At 36.2% G+C, this 26,234-nt stretch overlaps 1 pseudogene; it reads left to right on the top strand.

Moving 5' to 3' along the window:
* Positions 1-1,342: 1,342 nt before the first annotated feature.
* LOC115203679 (isocitrate dehydrogenase [NADP], mitochondrial-like) overlaps positions 1,343-26,234 on the top strand; it is a 38,364-nt pseudogene continuing 13,472 nt past the window's right edge.

Here is a 26,234-nt window from a genome sequence, read left to right as displayed (position 1 = left end):
TTCATCTCTAGGAGACAGCGGTATGACGGCTGCGTGGTCCCATGATGTTTATACTTGTGTACTATCGTTTGTACAGATGGACGTGGTACCTTCAGGTGTTTGGAAATTGCTCCTAAGGATGAACTAGACTTGTGGAGGTCTACAATTATTTTTCTGAGGTCTTGGCTGATTTCTTTTGATTTTCCCATGATGTCAAGCAAAGAGGCACTGAGTTTGAAGGTAGGTGTTGAAATACATCCACAGGTACACCTCCAATTGACTAAAATTATGTCAATTAGCCTATCAGAAGCTTCTAAAGCCATGACATAATTTGGGGGAATTTTCCAAGCTGTTTAAAGGCACAGTCAACTTAGTGTATGTAAACTTCTGACCCACTGGATTTGTGATAGTGAAATAATCTGTAAACAATTGTTGGAAAAATTACTTGTCATGCGCAAAGTAGATGTCCTAACCGACTTGCCAACACTGTAGTTTGTTGATAAGAAATTTGTGGAGTGGTTGAAAATCTAGTTTTAATGACGCCAACCTGAGTGTATGTAAACTCCCGACTTCAACTGTGTTTCATTATCTGGGCAACAGATGGCAGTACCTGCATGGTGGACTCCAAGAATCTACAGTGCTACAGTATAGTCTACACTACAGTACCCCCTTCTGGTATTCTGGTGGCGTCCTTTGCCCCAAATGAGAGCTGTGCTCAGTTTAGGAGGAATACACTCTATATTGTATTCTAGTTGCCAAGTAGACCTATGCATTTCATTTAAACTTAGCTAATATAATTGAACTGTAAATGGAGATAGAGTAAGTAGGCAGCAGTAGTAACCTCGGTATCATAGATGGTAAGAGGTTAGATAAATATAAAAAAAGTTTAGGGACCGAATGAAAAATACAAGTTAAATGGGTTTCCATCTCATTTTTAACTGTACTGATGGTTTTGTAACACCAACTGTCGCGTTATAAAGCAAATGTTCCCACTCTGGTCTTGGCACATGAGCTCTAGTCAACAGCTCGCAGATATAGTGCGGGTAGGCTACCTACATGATGAGATTATTATGGATAAGAGCGATATTATTTGTATTTGTCAATCGGCAGCCAAGCATCGCTCATCATGTCACCAGAATAAGACCCTCAATATTTATTGGAAAGGTGAATCAAGCTCATCACCTTCCACATTCACCACCCTGTGAAGTTGATCATGTATTGTATCTGTAGCCTAATAAATTGCATGCTTTCCAGAGTCCTAGTGGTAGGACCACACAACATATCATCGTGTGACTCCAAGTTTATTATATCAATATTTGCGTATCCACCTCCATTTCTCGCATAATACATTTTACCGACACAAAAAGATCCCACCATGTCGAATGGACAAATTGTCAGCGTTTAAAAAAATAAATACCGGCATTTCATGTTTACATCAGCCCTGTCATGACTTTCTTCATAGGTCAGGTCATTCATCTGCATGAAATGTTTGGATGGAAACGTGATTGGTGACACTTCAGTGTGTTGAATATAACCGGACGGACGCCCATCAAATACACGTAGCCTGATTTATTTACCGGCTGTCGGGTATTCATTCCTATAAGGCCTGTCCTCGTGGTCATAACGTCTCTCCGGTGAACCATGACGGGATACCTGAGGGTTCTGTCCTCCATCTTGAGGTATGCAGCGACGCTTACCGAAAAGCCTGCTAGGCTTGCGCCTGCAGTCGCCGTGGGCCCAGAGTCTGCGACACACAAACTGTGAGTCTTTAAACTAAACCAAAACTCCACTAGCTGCTAACGTAGCCTGGTTTCACTGCACAGTCATCCTCGCATGGAATACATTCATCTGTTCATATTATACATTACCAATGTATTTTGTCTTCAAAGATTTGGCTTTGCTACAAAGTAGTGGATGTGCAGGAGTGACCTTTGATTTGTTACGTTGTATTGTTTGTGTCACAGCAATGCGATGTCGTGGCATCAGAACATAGCAGTATGGTGGGAACTGGGAAATTATGGGGATTTGGAATATTGTAACAGTTGACAAACTGTGTTGAATGTTAAAAAACCAGAAGTAACATTGTCACATCACACATTGTAGGCTACCTCAATACATCAAATTACAATTCAACAACGGTATAATGTACTGGCATACTTTATGCCTGTCTGCCAGGTGCCAAGGTCCGTACAGTATGAGTGCTGTTGGATACATTTAAAGGCTGAGTGGTGGGGACTCACAACTGTCATTGTCACAAATGCACCTGTAGCCTATAGGGAAGGATCTTAAAACAGACACTAGGGTTAGGGTTAGGCTTCTGTAGCCTATAGGGAAGGATCTTAAAACAGACATTAGGGTTAGGGTTAGGCTTCTGTAGCCTATAGGGAAGGATCTTAAAACAGACATTAGGGTTAGGGTTAGGCTTCTGTAGCCTATAGGGAAGGATCTTAAAACAGACATTAGGGTTAGGGTTAGGCTTCTGTAGCCTATAGGGAAGGATCTTAAAACAGACATTAGGGTTAGGGTTAGGCTTCTGTAGCCTATAGGGAAGGATCTTAAAACAGACATTAGGGTTAGGGTTAGGCTTCTGTAGCCTATAGGGAAGGATCTTAAAACAGACACTAGGGTTAGGGTTAGGCTTCTGTAGCCTATAGGGAAGGATCTTAAAACAGACATTAGGGTTAGGGTTAGGCTTCTGTAGCCTATAGGGAATGATCTTAAAACAGACATTAGGGTTAGGCTTCTGTAGCCTATAGGGAAGGATCTTAAAACAGACATTAGGGTTAGGCTTCTGTAGCCTATAGGGAAGGATCTTAAAACAGACATTAGGGTTAGGCTTCTGTAGCCTATAGGGAAGGATCTTAAAACAGACACTAGGGTTAGGCTTCTGTAGCCTATAGGGAAGGATCTTAAAACAGACATTAGGGTTAGGCTTCTGTAGCCTATAGGGAAGGATCTTAAAACAGACATTTGTGTTAAGATGTTTCTGATTGTCTGTTTGTTATTAATCTGACATGGTGTCATGTGTTACTATACTGTAGTAATAATTTATGTTTTTAATGTTTAATATGACCTGGTGTTTCCAGATGCAGCTAAACACATCAAGGTGGACCAGACGGTGTGTTACTGTAATAACATGTTACTGTAATGATGTGTTACATGTTTAATGGTTTCAGATGTTACTGTAATAACATGTTATAGTAATAATGTGTTTAATGGTTTTAGATGTGTTATTGTAATAACATGTTACTGTAAAAAATGAGTTTAATGGTTTCAGATGTGTTACTGTAATAACATGTTACTGTAAAAATGAGTAATGGTTTCAGATGTGTTACTGTAATAACATGTTACTGTAATGATGTGTTACATGTTTAATGGTTTCAGATGTTACTGTAATAACCTCTTATAGTAATAATGTGTTTAATTGTTTCAGATGTGTCACTGTAATAACATGTTACTGTAATAATGTGTTAAATGGTTTGATGTTGCTGTAATAATGTGTAATGTTTGAATGGTTTCAGATATTACTGTAATAACATGTTACTGTAATAATGTGTTTATTGTTTAATGATTTTCAGATATGTTACTGTAATGATGTGTTTAATGGTTTCAGATGTTACTGTAATCATGTGTTTAATGTTTAATGGCTTCAGATGTTACTGTAATGTGTTAAATGGTTTCAGACGTTACTGTTTAAAGTTTAATGATTTCAGATGTCACTTTAATAATGTGTTTAATGGTTTTCAGATGTGTTACTGTAATAATGTGTTGAATGTTTAATGGTTTTCAGATGTGTTAGTGTAATAATGTGTTTATTGTTTAATGATTTTCAGATGTGTTACTGTATTAATGTGTTTAATGGTTTCAGATGTCACTGTAATAATGTGTTTAATGGTTTTCAGATGTGTTACTGTAATAATGTGTTTATTGTTTAATGATTAATGATGTCACTGTAATAATGTGTGTAATGATTTCAGATGTTACTGTAATCATGTGTTTAATGTTTAATGGTTTCAGATGTTACTGTAATGTGTTTAATGGTTTCAGATGTTACTGTAATGTGTTTAATGGTTTCAAATGTTACTGTAATATGTTTACAGTTTAATGGTTTCAGATGTTACTGTAATCATGTGTTTAATGTTTAATGGTTTCAGATGTTACTGTAATGTGTTAAATGGTTTCAGACGTTACTGTAATATGTTTACAGTTTAATGGTTTCAGATGTCACTGTAATGTGTTTAATGGTTTCAAATGTTACTGTAAAAATTGTTTAATGGTTTCAGATGCAGTTAAGCGTATCAAGGTGGACCAGCCAGTGGTGGAGATGAATGGAGATGAGATGACAAGGATCATCTGGGAGTTCATCAAGGAGAAGGTACTGTAGTACACCATGGACCTCTAACTCTACTCTACACCATACAGCTCTAAACCCTAACTCTACTGTACACCATGGACCTCTAACCCCTAACTCTACTGTACACCATGGACCTCTAACCCCTAACTCTACTGTACACCATGGACCTCTAACCCCTAACTCTACTGTACACCATGGACCTCTAACTCTACTGTACACCATGGACCTCTAACCCCTAACTCTACTGTACACCATGGACCTCTAACCCCTAACTCTACTGTACACCATGGACCTCTAACCCCTAACTCTACTGTTCACCATGGACATCTAACCCCTAACTCTACTGTACACCATGGACCTCTAACCCCTAACTCTACTGTACACCACGGACCTCTAACCCCTAACTCTACTGTACACCATGGACCTCTAACCCCTAACTCTACTGTACACCATGGACCTCTAACCCCTAACTCTACTGTACACCATGGACCTCTAACCCCTAACTCTACTGTACACCGTGGACCTCTAACCCCTAACTCTACTGTACACCATGGACCTCTAACCCCTAACTCTACTGTACACCGTGGACCTCTAACCCCTAACTCTACTGTACACCATGGACCTCTAACCCCTAACTCTACTGTACACCATGGACCTCTAACCCCTAACTCTACTGTACACCGTGGACCTCTAACCCCTAACTCTACTGTACACCATGGACCTCTAACCCCTAACTCTACTGTACACTGTGGACCTCTAACCCCTAACTCTACTGTACACCGTGGACCTCTAACCCCTAACTCTACTGTACACCATGGACCTCTAACCCCTAACTCTACTGTACACCATGGACCTCTAACCCCTAACTCTACTGTACACCATGGACCTCTAACCCCTAACTCTACTGTACACCGTGGACCTCTAACCCCTAACTCTACTTTACACCGTGGACCTCTAACCCCTAACTCTACTGTACACCGTGGACCTCTAACCCCTAACTCTACTGTACACCGTGGACCTCTAACCCCTAACTCTACTGTACACCATAGACCTCTAACCCCTAACTCTACTGTACACCATGGACCTCTAACCCCTAACTCTACTGTACACCGTGGACCTCTAACCCCTAACTCTACTGTACACCATGGACCTCTAACCCCTAACTCTACTGTACACCATGGACCTCTAACCCCTAACTCTACTGTACACCATGGACCTCTAACCCCTAACTCTAACACTACATATCTACAATACAAAATGTATAATACCACCATACAACAATATTACAATTTACTTGTGTGTATAGTCTGTGTGCTAGCGCTTGTATGCATGTCTGTATCTTTGTGTGTGTTTCTCTTCACAGTCCCTGCTTCTCCATAAGGTCTATTTTTACCTTTAAAAAAAATCTGATTCTACTGCTTGGATCAGTTACTTGATGTGGAATAGAGTTCCATGTAGTCATGGCTCTATGTAGTACTGTGCGTCTCCCATAGTCTATTCTGGACTTGTGAAGAGACCTCTTGTGGCATGTCTTGTGGGGTATGCATGAATGTCCGAGCTGTGTGCTAATAGTTTAAACAGACAGCTCGGTGCATTCAGCATGTCAACACTTCTTACAAAAACAAGTAGTGATGAAGTCAATCTCCCCTCCACTTTGAGCCATGAGAGATTGACATGCACATTTTATGTTAGCTCCCCGTGTACTTTTAAGGGCCAGCCGTGCTGCCCTGTTCTGAGCCAACTGTAAAGTCCCTCTTGGTGGCACCTGATCACATGACTGAAAAGTAGTCCATGTGCGACAAAACTAGGGCCTGTAGGACCTGCCTTGTTGATAGTGTTGTTAAGAAGGCAGAGCAGCACTTTATTATGGACAGACTTCTCCCCATCTTAGCTACTGTTGTATCAATATGTTTTGACCATAACAGTTTACAATCCAGGGTTACTCCACGAAGTTTAGTCACCTCAACTTGCTCAATTTCCACATTATTCATTACAAGATTTAGTTGAGGTTTAGGGTTTGGTGAAATATTTGTCCAAAATACAATGCTTTTAGTTTTGGAAAAATTTAGGACTAACTTATTCCCTGCCACGCATTCTGAAACTAATTGCAGCTCTTTGTTAAGTGTTGGGGCTCCCGAGTGGCGCAGCGGTGTAAGGTAATGCATCTCAGTACTAGAGGCATCACTACAGACCCTGGTTCGATCCCGGGCTGTATCTCAACCGGCCGTGATCGGGAGTCCCATAGGGCGGCGCACAATTGGCCCAGCGTCGTCAGGGTCAGGGGAGGGTTTGGCCGGTGTAAGCCGTCATTGTAAAATTAGAATGTGTTCTGACTTGCCTAGTTAAATAATATATAATAAAACGTGTTCCAGTCATTTCAGTCGCTGTAGTAGCTGACGTGTATAGTGTTGAGTCAGCCGCATACATAGACATACATTTACTTAAAGCCAGTGGCATGTCATTAGTAAAGATTGAAAATGAAACGGGCCTAAACAGCTGCCCTGGGGAATTCCCGATTCTACCTGGATTTTGTTGGCGAGGCTTTCATTAAAGAACACCCTCTGTGTTCTATTAGACAAGTAACTCTTTATCCGCAATATAGCAGGGGGTGTAAATCCATAACACATACGTTACACATACATAGCAGCAAACTATGATAAATAATGTCAAAAGTCTAACAAAACAGCCCCCACAATTTTCTCATTATAAATTTCTCTCAGTCATTTGTGTAAGTCCTGTGCTTGTTGAATGTCCTTCCCTATAAGCGTACTGAAAGTCTGTTGTCAATTTGTTTACTGTGAAATAGCATTGTATCTGGTCAAACACCATTTTTCCCAGAAGTTTACTAAGGGTTGGTAACAGGCTGATTGGTTGGCTATTTGAGCCAGTAAAGGGGGCTTTACTATTCTTAGGTAGAAGAATGACTTCAGCTTCCCTCCAGGCCTGAGGGCAACACACTTTCTAGTAGGCTTATATTGAAGAAATGGCAAATAGGAGTGGCAATATCGTCCACTATTATCCTCAGTAATTTTCCATCCAGGTTGTCAGACCCCGGTGGCTTGTCATTGTTGATACACAACAATAATTTTTTCACCTCTTTCACACTCACTTTACGGAATTTAAAAGTACAATATTTGTCTTTCATAATTTGATCACATATACTTGGATGTGTAGTGTCAGCGTTACACAGTTTACAGTTTGAAGTTTTTTCTTGAGTGGGCAGCTTGATGAAAGCCAGTCAATATTTAAATCACCAAAGAAAATATACTTCTATGTTGATATCACATACATTATCAAGCATTTCACACACTGTTAGCACTTGGTGGTCTATAGCAGCTTCCCACCAGAATGGGATTTAGGTGAGGCAGATGAACCTGTAGCCATATTACTTCAACACTATTTAACATGAGATCCTCTCTAAGTTTTACAGGAATTAATATAGTCCTCAACACCGCCCCCATTGGCATTTCTGTCTTTTCGGTAGATGTTATAACCATGTATTGCTACCCCTGTATTATCAAAGGTGTTATCTAAGTGAGTTTCAGAGATAGTCAGAATATGAATGTCATCTGTTACAAGCAAGTTATTGACTTCATGAACCTTGTTTCTCAGGCTGTTTATGTTAATCTGGGCTATTTTTTATCACCTTTCTGGGTTGTGGATTGTTTCTAAAGCTTTACTGGGAAGCTGATCAGAGGTAGACTTCCTCATGTTATTTATATTGGAGCTGATAGTGCAGGGTGAGCTGCATAAAGTGGACTTTGATATGAGTCCAGGAGCCAAGATGATTTGGTCATGGGTCATTGATAAGTCACTGTCCTGACCACTCTAACAGTACTGTACACCATGGACCACTGTCCTGACCACTCTAACAGTACTGTCCACCATGGACCACTGTCCTGACCACTAACAGTACTGTACACCATGGACCACTGTCCTGACCACTCTAACAGTACTATACACCATGGACCACTGTCCTGACCACTCTAACAGTACTGTACACCATGGACCACTGTCCTGACCACTCTAACAGTACTGTACACCATGGACCACTGTCCTGACCACTAACAGTACTGTACACCATGGACCACTGTCCTGACCACTCTAACAGTACTGTACACCATGGACCACTGTCCTGACCACTAACAGTACTGTACACCATGGACCACTGTCCTGACCACTCTAACAGTACTGTACACCATGGACCACTGTCCTGACCACTTTAACAGTACTGTACACCATGGACCACTGTCCTGACCACTCTAACAGTACTGTACACCATGGACCACTGTCCTGACCACTCTAACAGTACTGTACACCATGGACCACTGTCCTGACCACTAACAGTACTGTACACCATGGACCACTGTCCTGACCACTCTAACAGTACTGTACACCATGGACCACTGTCCTGACCACTCTAACAGTACTGTACACCATGGACCACTGTCCTGACCACTCTAACAGTACTGTACACCATGGACCACTGTCCTGACCACTCTAACAGTACTGTACACCATGGACCACTGTCCTGACCACTCTAACAGTACTGTACACCATGGACCACTGTCCTGACCACTAACAGTACTGTATACCATGGACCACTGTCCTGACCACTATAACAGTACTGTACACCATGGACCACTGTCCTGACCACTAACAGTACTGTACACCATGGACCACTGTCCTGACCACTCTAACAGTACTGTACACCATGGACCACTGTCCTGACCACTCTAACAGTACTGTACACCATGGACCACTGTCCTGACCACTCTAACAGTACTGTACACCATGGACCACTGTCCTGACCACTCTAACAGTACTGTACACCATGGACCACTGTCCTGACCACTAACAGTACTGTACACCATGGACCACTGTCCTGACCACTCTAACAGTACTGTACACCATGGACTACTGTCCTGACCACTAACAGTACTGTACACCATGGACCACTGTCCTGACCACTCTAACAGTACTGTACACCATGGACCACTGTCCTGACCACTAACAGTACTGTACACCATGGACCACTGTCCTGACCACTCTAACAGTACTGTACACCATGGACCACTGTCCTGACCACTCTAACAGTACTGTACACCATGGACCACTGTCCTGACCACTCTAACAGTACTGTACACCATGGACCACTGAATCCAGTAATTTGAAGGCGTGTCCACATACTTTTGATAAGGTAGTGTAAATTTAGCAAATTTGTAACATAAAATACAAAGAAACGTGCGCTCTCTTCACAACACTCTATTCCTAGGCGCGTGAATTTCAAGTTTGGGGAAGCTACAATTTATCCTATAATTTCTACCGATCTGTTTGCCAGTTATGATTTTCATATGAACATATTCGTGAAACAATTTAATTTCAATAATAACGTTTTCGTTTCTCATGTGGTTAATAATACAAATCAGGATTAAAATGATAAAAATGTAAAAGTGAAAATTCCACCCATGCGAGAGCAACAGCCTCTGCCATAATAAATATTATGGACACATTGATTCACCGTGAGCCATTGGTGGCTAAAGAAATGAGAGATGGCCAATGTAGCAGTTGGCCTATAACTTCCATTGTCAACTAATTAAAAATACATATAGCCGACAAAATATCCTGATGAAAGTGCAGTTTCTTTCAATTGCATTCATCTCTCTACTCCGCCTGTCTGCCTCCCTCCCTTTCTATTTGTCTTGACTTGAGCTACTAGTGAAGTGCAACATGGTAGCCTATCAAAGCAATCAACTGGGTCTTGCCCAATGACTGTTTATATGAAGCTCTGGCCAAAGATGTTGCTTGCAAACTTGCAACAATGTATCAACTAGCCTATTCAGAGCCCTCAGAGTTTCCCACCAGTGAGCTCTGGACAGACAGCTGTTTTTGTGCAAAAGGAAATGTTGAGGTATTTTATGACGTTCCACTCCATGTATGGGATCCTGTGGATTGTTTCAAATCACAAGCCTGTAGGTCTATATACCAAGCCTGTAGGCCTATATACCAAGCCTGTAGGTCTATATACCAAGCCTTTAGGTCTATATACCAAGCCTGTAGGTCTATATACCAAGCCTGTAGGCCTATATACCAAGCCTGTAGGCCTATATACCAAGCCTGTAGGTCTATATACCAAGCCTGTAGGTCTATATACCAAGCCTGTAGGTCTATATACCAAGCCTGTAGGCCTATATACCAAGCCTGTAGGTCTATATACCAAGCCTGTAGGTCTATATACCAAACCTGTAGGTCTATATACCAAGCCTGTAGGCCTATATACCAAGCCTGTAGGCCTATATACCAAGCCTGTAGGTCTATATACCAAGCCTGTAGGTCTATATACCAAGCCTGTAGGTCTATATACCAAGCCTGTAGGCCTATATACCAAGCCTGTAGGTCTATATACCAAGCCTGTAGGTCTATATACCAAGCCTGTAGGTCTATATACCAAGCCTGTAGGTCTGTATACCAAGCCTGTAGGTCTGTATACCAAGCCTGTAGGTCTATATAACAAGCCTGTAGGTCTATATACCAAGCCTGTAGGTCTATATCCCAAGCCTGTAGGTCTATATACCAAGCCTGTAGGTCTATATACCAAGCCTGTAAGTCTATATACCAAGCCTGTAGGTCTATATACCAAGCCTGTAGGCCTATATACCAAGCCGGTAGGTCTATATACCAAGCGAAGAAGAGTAGGGCTCTAGCGAAGATATTGATGCTTCTCTCTCCAGAATGTGCTCCTCTCTCCAGAATGTGTTCATATCTCCAGAATGTGTTCATATCTCCAGAATGTGTTCCTCTCTCCAGAATGTGTTCCTCTCTCCAGAATGTGCTCATATCTCCAGAATGTGCTCATATCTCCAGAATGTGCTCATATCTCCAGAATGTGCTCATATCTCCAGAATGTGCTCATATCTCCAGAATGTGAATGTGTTCATATCTCCAGAATGTGCTCATATTTCCAGAATGTGCTCATATCTCCAGAATGTGTTCATATCTCCAGAATGTGCTCATATCTCCAGAATGCGTTGAGCTGTCTCCCCCTAATTCTTGCGCATTCATTGTTTTATTGTGTTAATTGTTTGCCTTTGATTGTTTATTTTGATCAATTCCCCATTACATATGTCACCAGTAGTAAATTTACCCTTAATCCCCGTAATTTGATTACATACATTTCTGTTAATGCATGAATTAATTAGACCTACAGTCACAGATGTTTACTGTGAAGTCAGAGTGGAAACGTTGTTTGCAGAGTTCGCAACCTGCTACACTTGTGAGAAACAAGTTTTGGTTTATTTCATACCATAATTTATGAGTGTAGTCAATTTGTTCCTTGTTTTTCGTTAGGAGCACTCCATGTGAACAATGAGCAAGCGTCAGGTTTCTCTGCTCTGTTGAGAGAGCACGCACATTAGCATGCATAGGCTAACGGGATGTCTGCTTTTTGATTGTCCTTACTCACCACCACTAACATGCTGAGGTTCTCAGCCATTTTTCATTTACCTCACAAAGTCAATGAAGTCTGTTTATTTTTATCCATTATGAATGATAATAGTTCCTCACAGTATTTGAAAAATTGTTCCAACACTCTCCCCTCAAATAATCACCAGGCCGGTGAATTATTTGAGGGGTGAAAGAGAAACATGTCCTGCTCTGAGCTTTAAAGAAGCTGATGATCCTCTGTGGCTACATCATGCTCTCTGGTGAAGTACACTATATATACAAAAGTATGTGGACACCTCTTCAAATTAGTGGAATCGGCTGTTTCAGCTACACCTGTTGCTGACAAGTGTATAAAATCGAGCACACAGTCATGCAATCTCCATAGACAAACATTGGCAGTAGAATGGCCCTTACTGAAGAGCTCAATGACTTTCAACATAACACCGTCATAGGATGCCACCTTTCCAACAAGTCAGTTCGTCAAATTTCTGCTCTGCTAGAGCTTCCCCGGTCAACTGTAAGTGCTGTTATTGTGAAGTGGAAACATCTGGGAGCAACAACACCTCAGCCGTTAAGTGGTAGGCCACACAAGCTCACAGAATGGGATCGCCGAGTGCCTAAGCGCGTAAAAATTGTCTGTCCTCTGTTGCAACACTCACTACCGAGTTCCAAACTGCCTCAGGAAGCAACGTCAAGCACATGAACTGTTCATCGGGAGCTTCATGAGCAGCTGCACACAAGCCTAAGATCACCATTCGCAATGCCAAGCGTCGGCTAGAGTGGTGTAAAGCTCGCTGCTTTGGACTCTTTAACAGTGGAAACGCATTTTCTGGAGTGATGAATCACGCTTCACCATCTGGCAGCCCGACGGACGAATCTGGATTTGGCGGCTGTCAGGAGAACGCTGCCTGCCCGAATGAATAGTGTCAACTGTAAAGTTTGGTGGAGGAGGAATAATGGTCTGGGGCTGTTTTTCATGGTTCGGGCTAGGCCACTTAGTTCCAGTGAAGGGAGATCTTTTTATTTTTGTATTTTACCCCCCTTTTCTATCTTGTGTCATCGCTGCTACTCCCCAACGGGCTCGGTAGAGGTGAAGGTGGAGTCATGCGTTCCGTTCAACTTGTGACTGAGGTGAGCCTGCAGGCGCCTAGCCCGCCACAAGGAGTAATTATAGCGTGATTAGCCATAGAAAGCCCCCCTAGCCAAACCCTCCCCTAACCTGGATGACGCTAGGCCAATTGTGCGCTGTCCTATGGGACTCCCGGCAACGGCCGGTTGTGGCACAGCCCGGGAATGAACCCAGGTCTGTAGTAACGCCTCAGACCGGTGCGCCACGCGGGAGGCCCCAGTAAAGGGAAATCTTAACACTACAGAATACAACGACATTCTACACAATTCTGTGCTTCCAACTTTGGCAACAGTTTGGGGAAGGCCATTTCCTGTTTCAGCATGACAATGCCCCGCGCACAAAGCGAGGTCCATACAGAAATGGTTTGTCGAGATTGGTGTGGAAGAACTTGACTGGCCTGCACAAAGCCCTGACCTCAACCCAATCGAAAACCTTTAGGATGAATTGGAACGCCGACTGCGAGCCAGACCTAATCGCCCAACATCAGTGCCTGACCTCACTAATGCTCTTGTGGCTGAATGGAAGCAAGTCCCAGCAGCAATGTTCCAACATCTAGTGGAAAGCCTTCCTAGAAGAGTGGAGGAGCTGCAAAGGGGGACCAATTCCATATTACTTTTGGTCATGTAGTGTTGTTATTTTTAGTGATTTTATTTATTTATGTATAGACAGGAGTAATTAAATAATTTTGCCAAATGTATTTCAATGTACTTTGCAGGCACCCCAACCAAACACATATACCCACTCCTCTCCTCTCCTCCATCCTCATTAAATATGTTGTATTGTTCCAGCTGGTCCTGTCTAACGTGGACGTGGAGCTGAAGTATTATGACCTTGGTCTGCCGTGCCGTGCCGCGACCAGACAGACGACCAGGTCACCATTGACTCGGCCATCGCCACCATGAAGGACAACGTGGCTGTCAAGTGTGCCACCATCACCCCGGATGAAGCCAGAGTCGATGGTATCTACTTTAATCACATAGACATACATTCTCTGGTTAGAAATAAATAAGGAGAGTTCCTCTGTCCAGTGTCTTGTGTTCTTTGGCCCATCTTAATATTTTATTTTTATTGACCACTCTAAGATATAGCTTTTTCTTTGCAACTCTGCCTAGAAGGCCAGTATCCCGGAGTCACCTCTTCACTGTTGACGTAGAGACTGGTGTTTTGCGGGTACTATTTAATGAAGCTGCCAGTTGAGGACTTGTGAGGCTTCTGTTTCTCAAGCTAGACACTCTAATGTACTTGTCATCTTGCTCAGCTGTGCACCTGGGCCTCCCACTCCTCTTTCTATTCTGGTTAGAGCCAGTTTGCACTGTTCTGTAAAGGGAGTAGTACACAGCGTTGTACGAGATCTTCAGTTTCTTGGCAATTTATCACATGGAATAGCCTTCATTTCTCAGAAGTGTATAGTTGTAGTGTATAGTTACCTGGGCTAGATGTAGTAAGGTCAGGGTTAGATAGATAGTTACCTAGATAGATATAGTTAGTTAGTTAGTTAGTTAGTTAGTTAGTTAGTTAGTTAGTTACCTGAGCTAGGTGTAGTTGGGTTAGATAGCTAGTTAGATAGTTAGTTAGTTACCTGGGCTAGGTGTAGTTGGGTTAGATAGTTAGTTAGTTAGTTAGTTAGTTAGTTAGTTAGTTAGTTAGTTAGTTACCTGGGCTAGGTGTAGTTGGGTTAGATATATAGTTACCTGGGCTAGATGTAGTAAGGTCAGGGTTAGGGTTAGGTCTAATAGGTTAACTCAGGCCTCCATCTCTAACCCTAACAGAGTTCAAGCTGAAGAAGATGTGGAAGAGTCCCAACGGAAGCATCAGGAACATTCTGGGCGGAACCGTCTTCCGAGAGCCAATCATCTGCAAGAACATTCCTCGCCTGGTCCCTGGTTGGACGCAGCCAATAACGATCGGCAGACACGCCTTTGGTGACCAGGTAGATAAGTAACCTACTATACGTGTTTTAGATTAGATTTGTATTCAATCACAGAGCATGTGAGGAATGTTCTGTTGTTGATGTTTGTTGTTGTGTTGTTCCACAGTACAGAGCCACAGACTTTGTGATCACAAAGCCGGGGAAGTTTAAGATGGTGTTCACCCCGGCTGACGGCAGCAAGGGGAATGAGTGGGAGGTCTTTGACTTCCTCTCAGGAGGCTGTGGGTTGGGCATGTACAATACTGATGAGGTGAGCAGGCTGGGGCAGGTATTTATTTTTAAGTTACACACTTTATTTTCCATCCAAGGAATGAAATTTGCCTTTGGCATTAAATAATATAAACTGAGCAAAAATATAAACACAACATGTAAAGTGTTGGTCCCATGTTTTATGAGCTGAAATAAAAAGATCCCAGAAATGTTCTATATGCACAAAAATGGTATTTCTCTCAAATTTGGTGGACAAATGTGTTTACATCCCTGTTAGTGAGCATTTCTCCTTTGCCAAGATAATCCATCCAGCTGACAGGTGTAGAAAATAAAGAAGCTGATTAAACAGCATAATCATTCCACAGGTGCACCTTGTGCTGGAGACAATAAAAGGCCACTTTAAAATGTGCACTTTTGTCACACAACACAATGCCACAGAGCGTGCAATTGGCATGCTGACTGCAGGAATGTTGCCAATGAATTTAATGTTAATTTCTCTACCATAAGCCTCCTCCAACATCGTTTTAGAGAATTTGGCAGTAGATCCAACTGGCCTCATAACCGCAGACCACATGTAACCACGGCAGCCCAGGACCTTCACATCCGGCTTCTTCACCAGCTGGATCATCTGAGACCAGCCAGCCGGACAGCTGATGAAACTGTGGGTTTGCACCACCGAAGAATTTCTGCACAAACGGTTAGAAACGTCTCAGGGAAGCCCATCTGTGCTCGTCGTCCTCACCAGGGTCTTGACCTGACTGCAGTTCGGCGTCGTAACCGACTTCAGTGGGCAAATGCCACTGGCACACTGGAGAAGTGTGCTCTTCACGGATGATTCACGGTTTGAACTGTACCGGGCAACTGGTAGTGTTTTGTGGGCCAGCGGTTTGCTGATGTTAATGTTGTGAACAGAATGCCCCATAGTGGCGGTGGGGTTATGGTATGGGCTGGCATAAGCTATGGACAATGAACACAATTCCATTTTATCGATGGCAAGTTGAATGCACAGATGAGATCCTGAGGCCCATTGTCGTGTTATTCATCCGCCACCATCACCTCATGTTTCAGCATGATAATGCACAGCCTGTTTGTCCTGTCCAGTCGATCACCTCATGTTTCAGCAAGATAATGCACAGCCTGTCTGTCCTGTCCAGTCCATCACAGGGTTCTAATACTGTTGTCTGTCCTGTCCAGTCCATCACAGGGATCTAATACTGTTGTCTGTCCTGTCCAGTCCATCACAGGGTTCTAATGCTGTTGTCTGTCCTGTCCAGTCCATCACAGGGTTCTAATACTGTTGTCTGTCCTGTCCAGTCCATCACAGGGTTCTAATACTGTTGTCTGTCCTGTCCAGTCCATCACAGGGTTCTAATACTGTTGTCTGTCCTGTCCAGTCCATCACAGGGTTTGCCCACAGCTGTTTCCAGTATGCCATCAATAAGAGGTGGCCTCTATACATGAGCACTAAGAACACCATCCTTAAGTACTACGACGGACGCTTCAAGGATATCTTCCAGGAGATCTTTGAGGAGTAAGACATGCAACTGGCAGCCTACAGTATAGAGTTGCACTGCATTCCACATTTATACTATTCTAGATATAGACTATACCTAACTACTGTAGATATAGTCTATTCACCATATTTATAACTAGATATAGTCTATTCACCATATTATACCTAGATATAGTCTATTCACCATATTTATAACTAACTAGATATAGTCTATTCACCATATTATAACTAACTAGATATAGTCTATTCACCATATTTATAACTAGATATAGTCTATTCACCATATTTATAACTAGATATAGTCTATTCACCATATTTATACCTAACTAGATATAGTCTATTCACCATATTATACCTAACTACTGTAGATATAGTCTATTCACCATATTATACCTAACTACTGTAGATAGTCTATTCACCATATTTATAACTAACTAGATATAGTCTATTCACCATATTTATAACTAACTAGATATAGTCTATTCACAATATTTATAACTAGATATAGTCTATTCACCATATTTATAACTAACTAGATATAGTCTATTCACCATATTTATAACTAGATATAGTCTATTCACCATATTTATAACTAACTAGATATAGTCTATTCACCATATTTATAACTAGATATAGTCTATTCACCATATTATACCTAACGAGATATAGTCTATTCACCATATTTATAACTAGATATAGTCTATTCACCATATTTATAGCTAGATATAGTCTATTCACCATATTTATAACTAACTAGATGTAGTCTATTCACCATATTTATAACTAACTAGATATAGTCTATTCACGATATTTATAACTAGATAAGGTCTATTCACCATATTTATAACTAGATATAGTCTATTCCCCATATTTATAACTAGATATAGTCTATTCACCATATTTATAACTAGATATAGTCTATTCACCATATTAATAATTAGATAAAGTCTATTCACCATATTTATAACTAACTAGATATAGTCTATTCACCATATTTATAACTAGATATAGTCTATTCACCATATTTATACCTAACTAGATATAGTCTATTCACCATATTTATAACTAGATATAGTCTATTCACCATATTTATAGCTAGATATAGTCTATTCACCATATTTATAACTAACTAGATATAGTCTATTCACCATATTTATAACAAACTAGATATAGTCTATTCACCATATTTATAACTAGATATAGTCTATTCCCCATATTTATAACTAGATATAGTCTATTCACCATATTTATAACTAGATATAGTCTATTCACCATATTAATAACTAGATATAGTCTATTCACCATATTTATAGCTAACTAGATATAGTCTATTCACCATATTTATAACTAGATATAGTCTATTCACCATATTTATACCTAACTAGATATAGTCTATTCACCATATTATACCTAACTAGATATAGTCTATTCACCATATTTATAACTAGATATAGTCTATTCACCATATTTATAGCTAGATATAGTCTATTCACCATATTTACAACTAACTAGATATAGTCTATTCACCATATTTATAACTAACTAGATATAGTCTATTCACCATATTTATAACTAGATAAGGTCTATTCACCATATTTATAACTAGATATAGTCTATTCCCCATATTTATAACTAGATATAGTCTATTCACCATATTTATAACTAGATATAGTCTATTCACCATATTAATAATTAGATATAGTCTATTCACCATATTTATAACTAGATATAGTCTATTCACCATATGTATAGCTAGATATAGTCTATTCACCACATTTATAACTAACTAGATATAGTCTATTCACCATATTTATAACTAACAAGATATAGTCTATTCAGTATATTTATAACTAGATATAGTCTATTCACCATATTTATACCTAACTAGATATAGTCTATTCACCATATTTATACCTAACTAGATATAGTCTATTCACCATATTTATACCTAACTAGATATAGTCTATTCACCATATTTATAACTAGATATAGTCTATTCACCATATTTATAACTAACTAGATATAGTCTAGTCACCATATTTATAACTAACTAGATATAGTCTAGTCACCATATTTATGACTAGATATAGTCTATTCACCATATTTATACCAAGATATAGTCTATTCACCATATTATACCTAACTAGATATAGTCTATTCACCATATTTATACCTAACTAGATATAGTCTATTCACCATATTATAACTAACTAGATAGTGTTTTCACCATATTTATAACTAGATATAGTCTATTCACCATATGTATAACTAGATATACTCTATTCATCATATTTATTACTAACTAGATATAGTCTATGCACCATATTTATACCTAGATATAGTCTATTCACCATATTTATACCTAGATATAGTCTATTCACCATATTTATAACTAACTAGATATAGTCTATTCACCATATTTATAACTAGATATAGTCTATTCACCATATTTGTAGCTAACTAGATATAGTCTATTCACCATATTTATAACTAGATATAGTCTATTCACCATATTTATAACTAACTAGATATAGTCTATTCACCATATTTATAACTAGATATAGTCTATTCACCATATGTATAACTAGATATACTCTATTCATCATATTTATAACTAACTAGATATAGTCTATGCACCATATGTATACCTAGATATAGTCTATTCACCATATTTATACCTAGATATAGTCTATTCACCATATTTATAACTAACTAGATATAGTCTATTCACCATATTTATAACTAGATATAGTCTATTCACCATATTTGTAGCTAACTAGATATAGTCTATTCACCATATTTATAACTAGATATAGTCTATTCACCATATTAATAATTAGATATAGTCTATTCACCATATTTATAACTAGATATAGTCTATTCACCATATGTATAGCTAGATATAGTCTATTCACCATATGTATAGCTAGATATAGTCTATTCACCATATTTATAACTAACTAGATATAGTCTATTCACCATATTTATAACTAACAAGATATAGTCTATTCAGTATATTTATAACTAGATATAGTCTATTCACCATATTTATAACTAGATATAGTCTATTCACCATATTTATAACTAACTAGATATAGTCTATTCACCGTATTAATAACTAAATATAGTCTATTCACCATATTTATAACTAACTAGATATAGTCTATTCACCATATTTAAAACTAACTAGATATAGTCTATTCACCATATTTATAACTTGATATAGTCTATGCACCATATTTATAACTAGATATAGTCTATTCACTATAATTATAGCTAACTAGATATAGTCTATTCACCATATTTATAACTAACTAGATATAGTCTATTCACCATATTTATAACTAACTAGATATAGCCTATTCACCATATTTATAACTAGATATAGTCTATTCACTTTATTTATAACTAGATATAGTCTATTCACCATATTTATAACTAACTAGATATAGTCTATTCACTATAATTATAACTAACTAGATAGTGTTTTCACCATATTTATAACTAGATATAGTCTATTCACCATATGTATAACTAGATATACTCTATTCATCATATTTATAACTAACTAGATATAGTCTATGCACCATATTTATACCTATATATAGTCTATTCACCATATTTATACCTAGATATAGTCTATTCACCATATTTATAACTAACTAGATATAGTCTATTCACCATATTTATAACTAACTAGATAGTGTTTTCACCATATTTATAACTAGATATAGTCTATTCACCATATGTATAACTAGATATACTCTATTCATCATATTTATAACTAACTAGATATAGTCTATGCACCATATGTATACCTTATATAGTCTATTCACCATATTTATACCTAGATATAGTCTATTCACCATATTTATAACTAACTAGATATAGTCTATTCACCATATTTATAACTAGATATAGTCTATTCACCATATTTGTAGCTAACTAGATATAGTCTATTCACCATATTTATAACTAGATATAGTCTATTCACCATATTAATAATTAGATATAGTCTATTCACCATATTTATAACTAGATATAGTCTATTCACCATATGTATAGCTAGATATAGTCTATTCACCATATTTATAACTAACTAGATATAGTCTATTCACCATATTTATAACTAACAAGATATAGTCTATTCAGTATATTTATAACTAGATATAGTCTATTCACCATATTTATAACTAGATATAGTCTATTCACCATATTTATAACTAACTAGATATAGTCTATTCACCGTATTAATAACTAAATATAGTCTATTCACCACATTTATAACTAACTAGATATAGTCTATTCACCATTTTTAAAACTAACTAGATATAGTCTATTCACCATATTTATAACTGGATATAGTCTATGCACCATATTTATAACTAGATATAGTCTATTCACTATAATTATAGCTAACTAGATATAGTCTATTCATCATATTTATACCTAGATATAGTCTATTCTCCATATTTATAACTAGATATAGTCTATTCACCATATTTATACCTAACTAGATATAGTCTATTCACCATATTTATACCTAACTAGATATAGTCTATTCACCATATTTATACCTAACTAGATATAGTCTATTCACCATATTTATAACTAGATATAGTCTATTCACCATATTTATAACTAACTAGATATAGTCTAGTCACCATATTTATAACTAACTAGATATAGTCTAGTCACCATATTTATAACTAGATATAGTCTATTCACCATATTTATACCAAGATATAGTCTATTCACCATATTATACCTAACTAGATATAGTCTATTCACCATATTTATACCTAACTAGATATAGTCTATTCACCATATTTATAACTAACTAGATATAGCCTATTCACCATATTTATAACTAGATATAGTCTATTCACTTTATTTATAACTAGATATAGTCTATTCACCATATTTATAACTAACTAGATATAGTCTATTCACTATAATTATAACTAACTAGATAGTGTTTTCACCATATTTATAACTAGATATAGTCTATTCACCATATGTATAACTAGATATACTCTATTCATCATATTTATAACTAACTAGATATAGTCTATGCACCATATTTATACCTAGATATAGTCTATTCACCATATTTATACCTAGATATAGTCTATTCACCATATTTATAACTAACTAGATATAGTCTATTCACCATATTTATAACTAGATATAGTCTATTCACCATATTTGTAGCTAACTAGATATAGTCTATTCACCATATTTATAACTAGATATAGTCTATTCACCATATTTATAACTAACTAGATATAGTCTATTCACCGTATTAATAACTAAATATAGTCTATTCACCATATTTATAACTAACTAGATATAGTCTATTCACCATATTTAAAACTAACTAGATATAGTCTATTCACCATATTTATAACTGGATATAGTCTATGCACCATATTTATAACTAGATATAGTCTATTCACTATAATTATAGCTAACTAGATATAGTCTATTCATCATATTTATACCTAGATATAGTCTATTCTCCATATTTATAACTAGATATAGTCTATTCACCATATTTATACCTTACTAGATATAGTCTATTCACCATATTTATACCTAACTAGATATAGTCTATTCACCATATTTATACCTAACTAGATATAGTCTATTCACCATATTTATAACTAGATATAGTCTATTCACCATATTTATAACTAACTAGATATAGTCTAGTCACCATATTTATAACTAGATATAGTCTAGTCACCATATTTATAACTAACTAGATATAGTCTAGTCACCATATTTATAACTAGATATAGTCTATTCACCATATTTATACCAAGATATAGTCTATTCACCATATTATACCTAACTAGATATAGTCTATTCACCATATTTATACCTAACTAGATATAGTCTATTCACCATATTTATAACTAACTAGATATAGCCTATTCACCATATTTATAACTAGATATAGTCTATTCACTTTATTTATAACTAGATATAGTCTATTCACCATATTTATAACTAACTAGATATAGTCTATTCACTATAATTATAACTAACTAGATAGTGTTTTCACCATATTTATAACTAGATATAGTCTATTCACCATATGTATAACTAGATATACTCTATTCATCATATTTATAACTAACTAGATATAGTCTATGCACCATATTTATACCTAGATATAGTCTATTCACCATATTTATACCTAGATATAGTCTATTCACCATATTTATAACTAACTAGATATAGTCTATTCACCATATTTATAACTAGATATAGTCTATTCACCATATTTGTAGCTAACTAGATATAGTCTATTCACCATATTTATAACTAGATATAGTCTATTCACCATATTATAACTAACTAGATATAGTCTATTCACCATATTTATAACTAGATATAGTCTATTCACCATATGTATAACTAGATATACTCTATTCATCATATTTATAACTAACTAGATATAGTCTATGCACCATATTTATACCTAGATATAGTCTATTCACCATATTTATACCTAGATATAGTCTATTCACCATATTTATACCAAGATATAGTCTATTCACCATATTATACCTAACTAGATATAGTCTATTCACCATATTTATACCTAACTAGATATAGTCTATTCACCATATTTATAACTAACTAGATATAGCCTATTCACCATATTTATAACTAGATATAGTCTATTCACTTTATTTATAACTAGATATAGTCTATTCACCATATTTATAACTAACTAGATATAGTCTATTCACCATATTTATAACTAACTAGATATTGTTTTCACCATATTTATAACTAGATATAGTCTATTCACCATATGTATAACTAGATATACTCTATTCATCATATTTATAACTAACTAGATATAGTCTATGCACCATATTTATACCTAGATATAGTCTATTCACCATATTTATACCTAGATATAGTCTATTCACCATATTTATAACTAACTAGATATAGTCTATTCACCATATTTATAACTAGATATAGTCTATTCACCATATTTGTAGCTACCTAGATATAGTCTATTCACCATATTTATAACTAGATATAGTCTATTCACCATATTTATAACTAACTAGATATAGTCTATTCACCATATTTATAACTAGATATAGTCTATTCACCATATGTATAACTAGATATACTCTATTCATCATATTTATAACTAACTAGATATAGTCTATGCACCATATTTATACCTAGATATAGTCTATTCACCATATTTATACCTAGATATAGTCTATTCACCATATTTATAACTAGATATAGTCTATTCACCATATTTATACCAAGATATAGTCTATTCACCATATTATACCTAACTAGATATAGTCTATTCACCATATTTATACCTAACTAGATATAGTCTATTCACCATATTTATAACTAACTAGATATAGCCTATTCACCATATTTATAACTAGATATAGTCTATTCACTTTATTTATAACTAGATATAGTCTATTCACCATATTTATAACTAACTAGATATAGTCTATTCACCATATTTATAACTAACTAGATAGTGTTTTCACCATATTTATAACTAGATATAGTCTATTCACCATATGTATAACTAGATATACTCTATTCATCATATTTATAACTAACTAGATATAGTCTATGCACCATATTTATACCTAGATATAGTCTATTCACCATATTTATACCTAGATATAGTCTATTCACCATATTTATAACTAACTAGATATAGTCTATTCACCATATTTATAACTAGATATAGTCTATTCACCATATTTGTAGCTAACTAGATATAGTCTATTCACCATATTTATAACTAGATATAGTCTATTCACCATATTTATAACTAACTAGATATAGTCTATTCACCATATTTATAACTAACTAGATAGTGTTTTCACCATATTTATAACTAGATATAGTCTATTCACCATATGTATAACTAGATATACTCTATTCATCATATTTATAACTAACTAGATATAGTCTATGCACCATATTTATACCTAGATATAGTCTATTCACCATATTTATACCTAGATATAGTCTATTCACCATATTTATAACTAACTAGATATAGTCTATTCACCATATTTATAACTAGATATAGTCTATTCACCATATTTGTAGCTAACTAGATATAGTCTATTCACCATATTTATAACTAGATATAGTCTATTCACCATATTTATAACTAACTAGATATAGTCTATTCACCATATTTATAACTAACTAGATAGTGTTTTCACCATATTTATAACTAGATATAGTCTATTCACCATATGTATAACTAGATATACTCTATTCATCATATTTATAACTAACTAGATATAGTCTATGCACCATATTTATACCTAGATATAGTCTATTCACCATATTTATACCTAGATATAGTCTATTCACCATATTTATAACTAACTAGATATAGTCTATTCACCATATTTATAACTAGATATAGTCTATTCACCATATTGTAGCTAACTAGATATAGTCTATTCACCATATTTATAACTAGATATAGTCTATTCACCATATTTATAACTAACTAGATATAGTCTATTCACCATATTTATAACTAACTAGATAGTGTTTTCACCATATTTATAACTAGATATAGTCTATTCACCATATGTATAACTAGATATACTCTATTCATCATATTTATAACTAACTAGATATAGTCTATGCACCATATTTATACCTAGATATAGTCTATTCACCATATTTATACCTAGATATAGTCTATTCACCATATTTATAACTAACTAGATATAGTCTATTCACCATATTTATAACTAGATATAGTCTATTCACCATATTTGTAGCTAACTAGATATAGTCTATTCACCATATTTATAACTAGATATAGTCTATTCACCATATTTATAACTAACTAGATATAGTCTATTCACCATATTTATAACTAGATATAGTCTATTCACCATATTTATAACTAACTAGATATAGTCTAGTCACCATATTTATAACTAACTAGATATAGTCTAGTCACCATATTTATGACTAGATATAGTCTATTCACCATATTTATACCAAGATATAGTCTATTCACCATATTATACCTAACTAGATATAGTCTATTCACCATATTTATACCTAACTAGATATAGTCTATTCACCATATTTATAACTAACTAGATAGTGTTTTCACCATATTTATAACTAGATATAGTCTATTCACCATATGTATAACTAGATATACTCTATTCATCATATTTATTACTAACTAGATATAGTCTATGCACCATATGTATACCTAGATATAGTCTATTCACCATATTTATACCTAGATATAGTCTATTCACCATATTTATAACTAACTAGATATAGTCTATTCACCATATTTATAACTAGATATAGTCTATTCACCATATTTGTAGCTAACTAGATATAGTCTATTCACCATATTTATAACTAGATATAGTCTATTCACCATATTTATAACTAACTAGATATAGTCTATTCACCATATTTATAACTAGATATAGTCTATTCACCATATGTATAACTAGATATACTCTATTCATCATATTTATAACTAACTAGATATAGTCTATGCACCATATTTATAACTAACTAGATATAGTCTATTCACCATATTTATAACTAGATATAGTCTATTCACCACCATATTATAACAAGATATAGTCTATTCACC

Source organism: Salmo trutta, chromosome 12, assembly GCF_901001165.1.
Source record: "Salmo trutta chromosome 12, fSalTru1.1, whole genome shotgun sequence".
Taxonomy (NCBI): domain Eukaryota; kingdom Metazoa; phylum Chordata; class Actinopteri; order Salmoniformes; family Salmonidae; genus Salmo; species Salmo trutta.
This window is presented reverse-complemented; position numbering and strand designations above follow the sequence as displayed.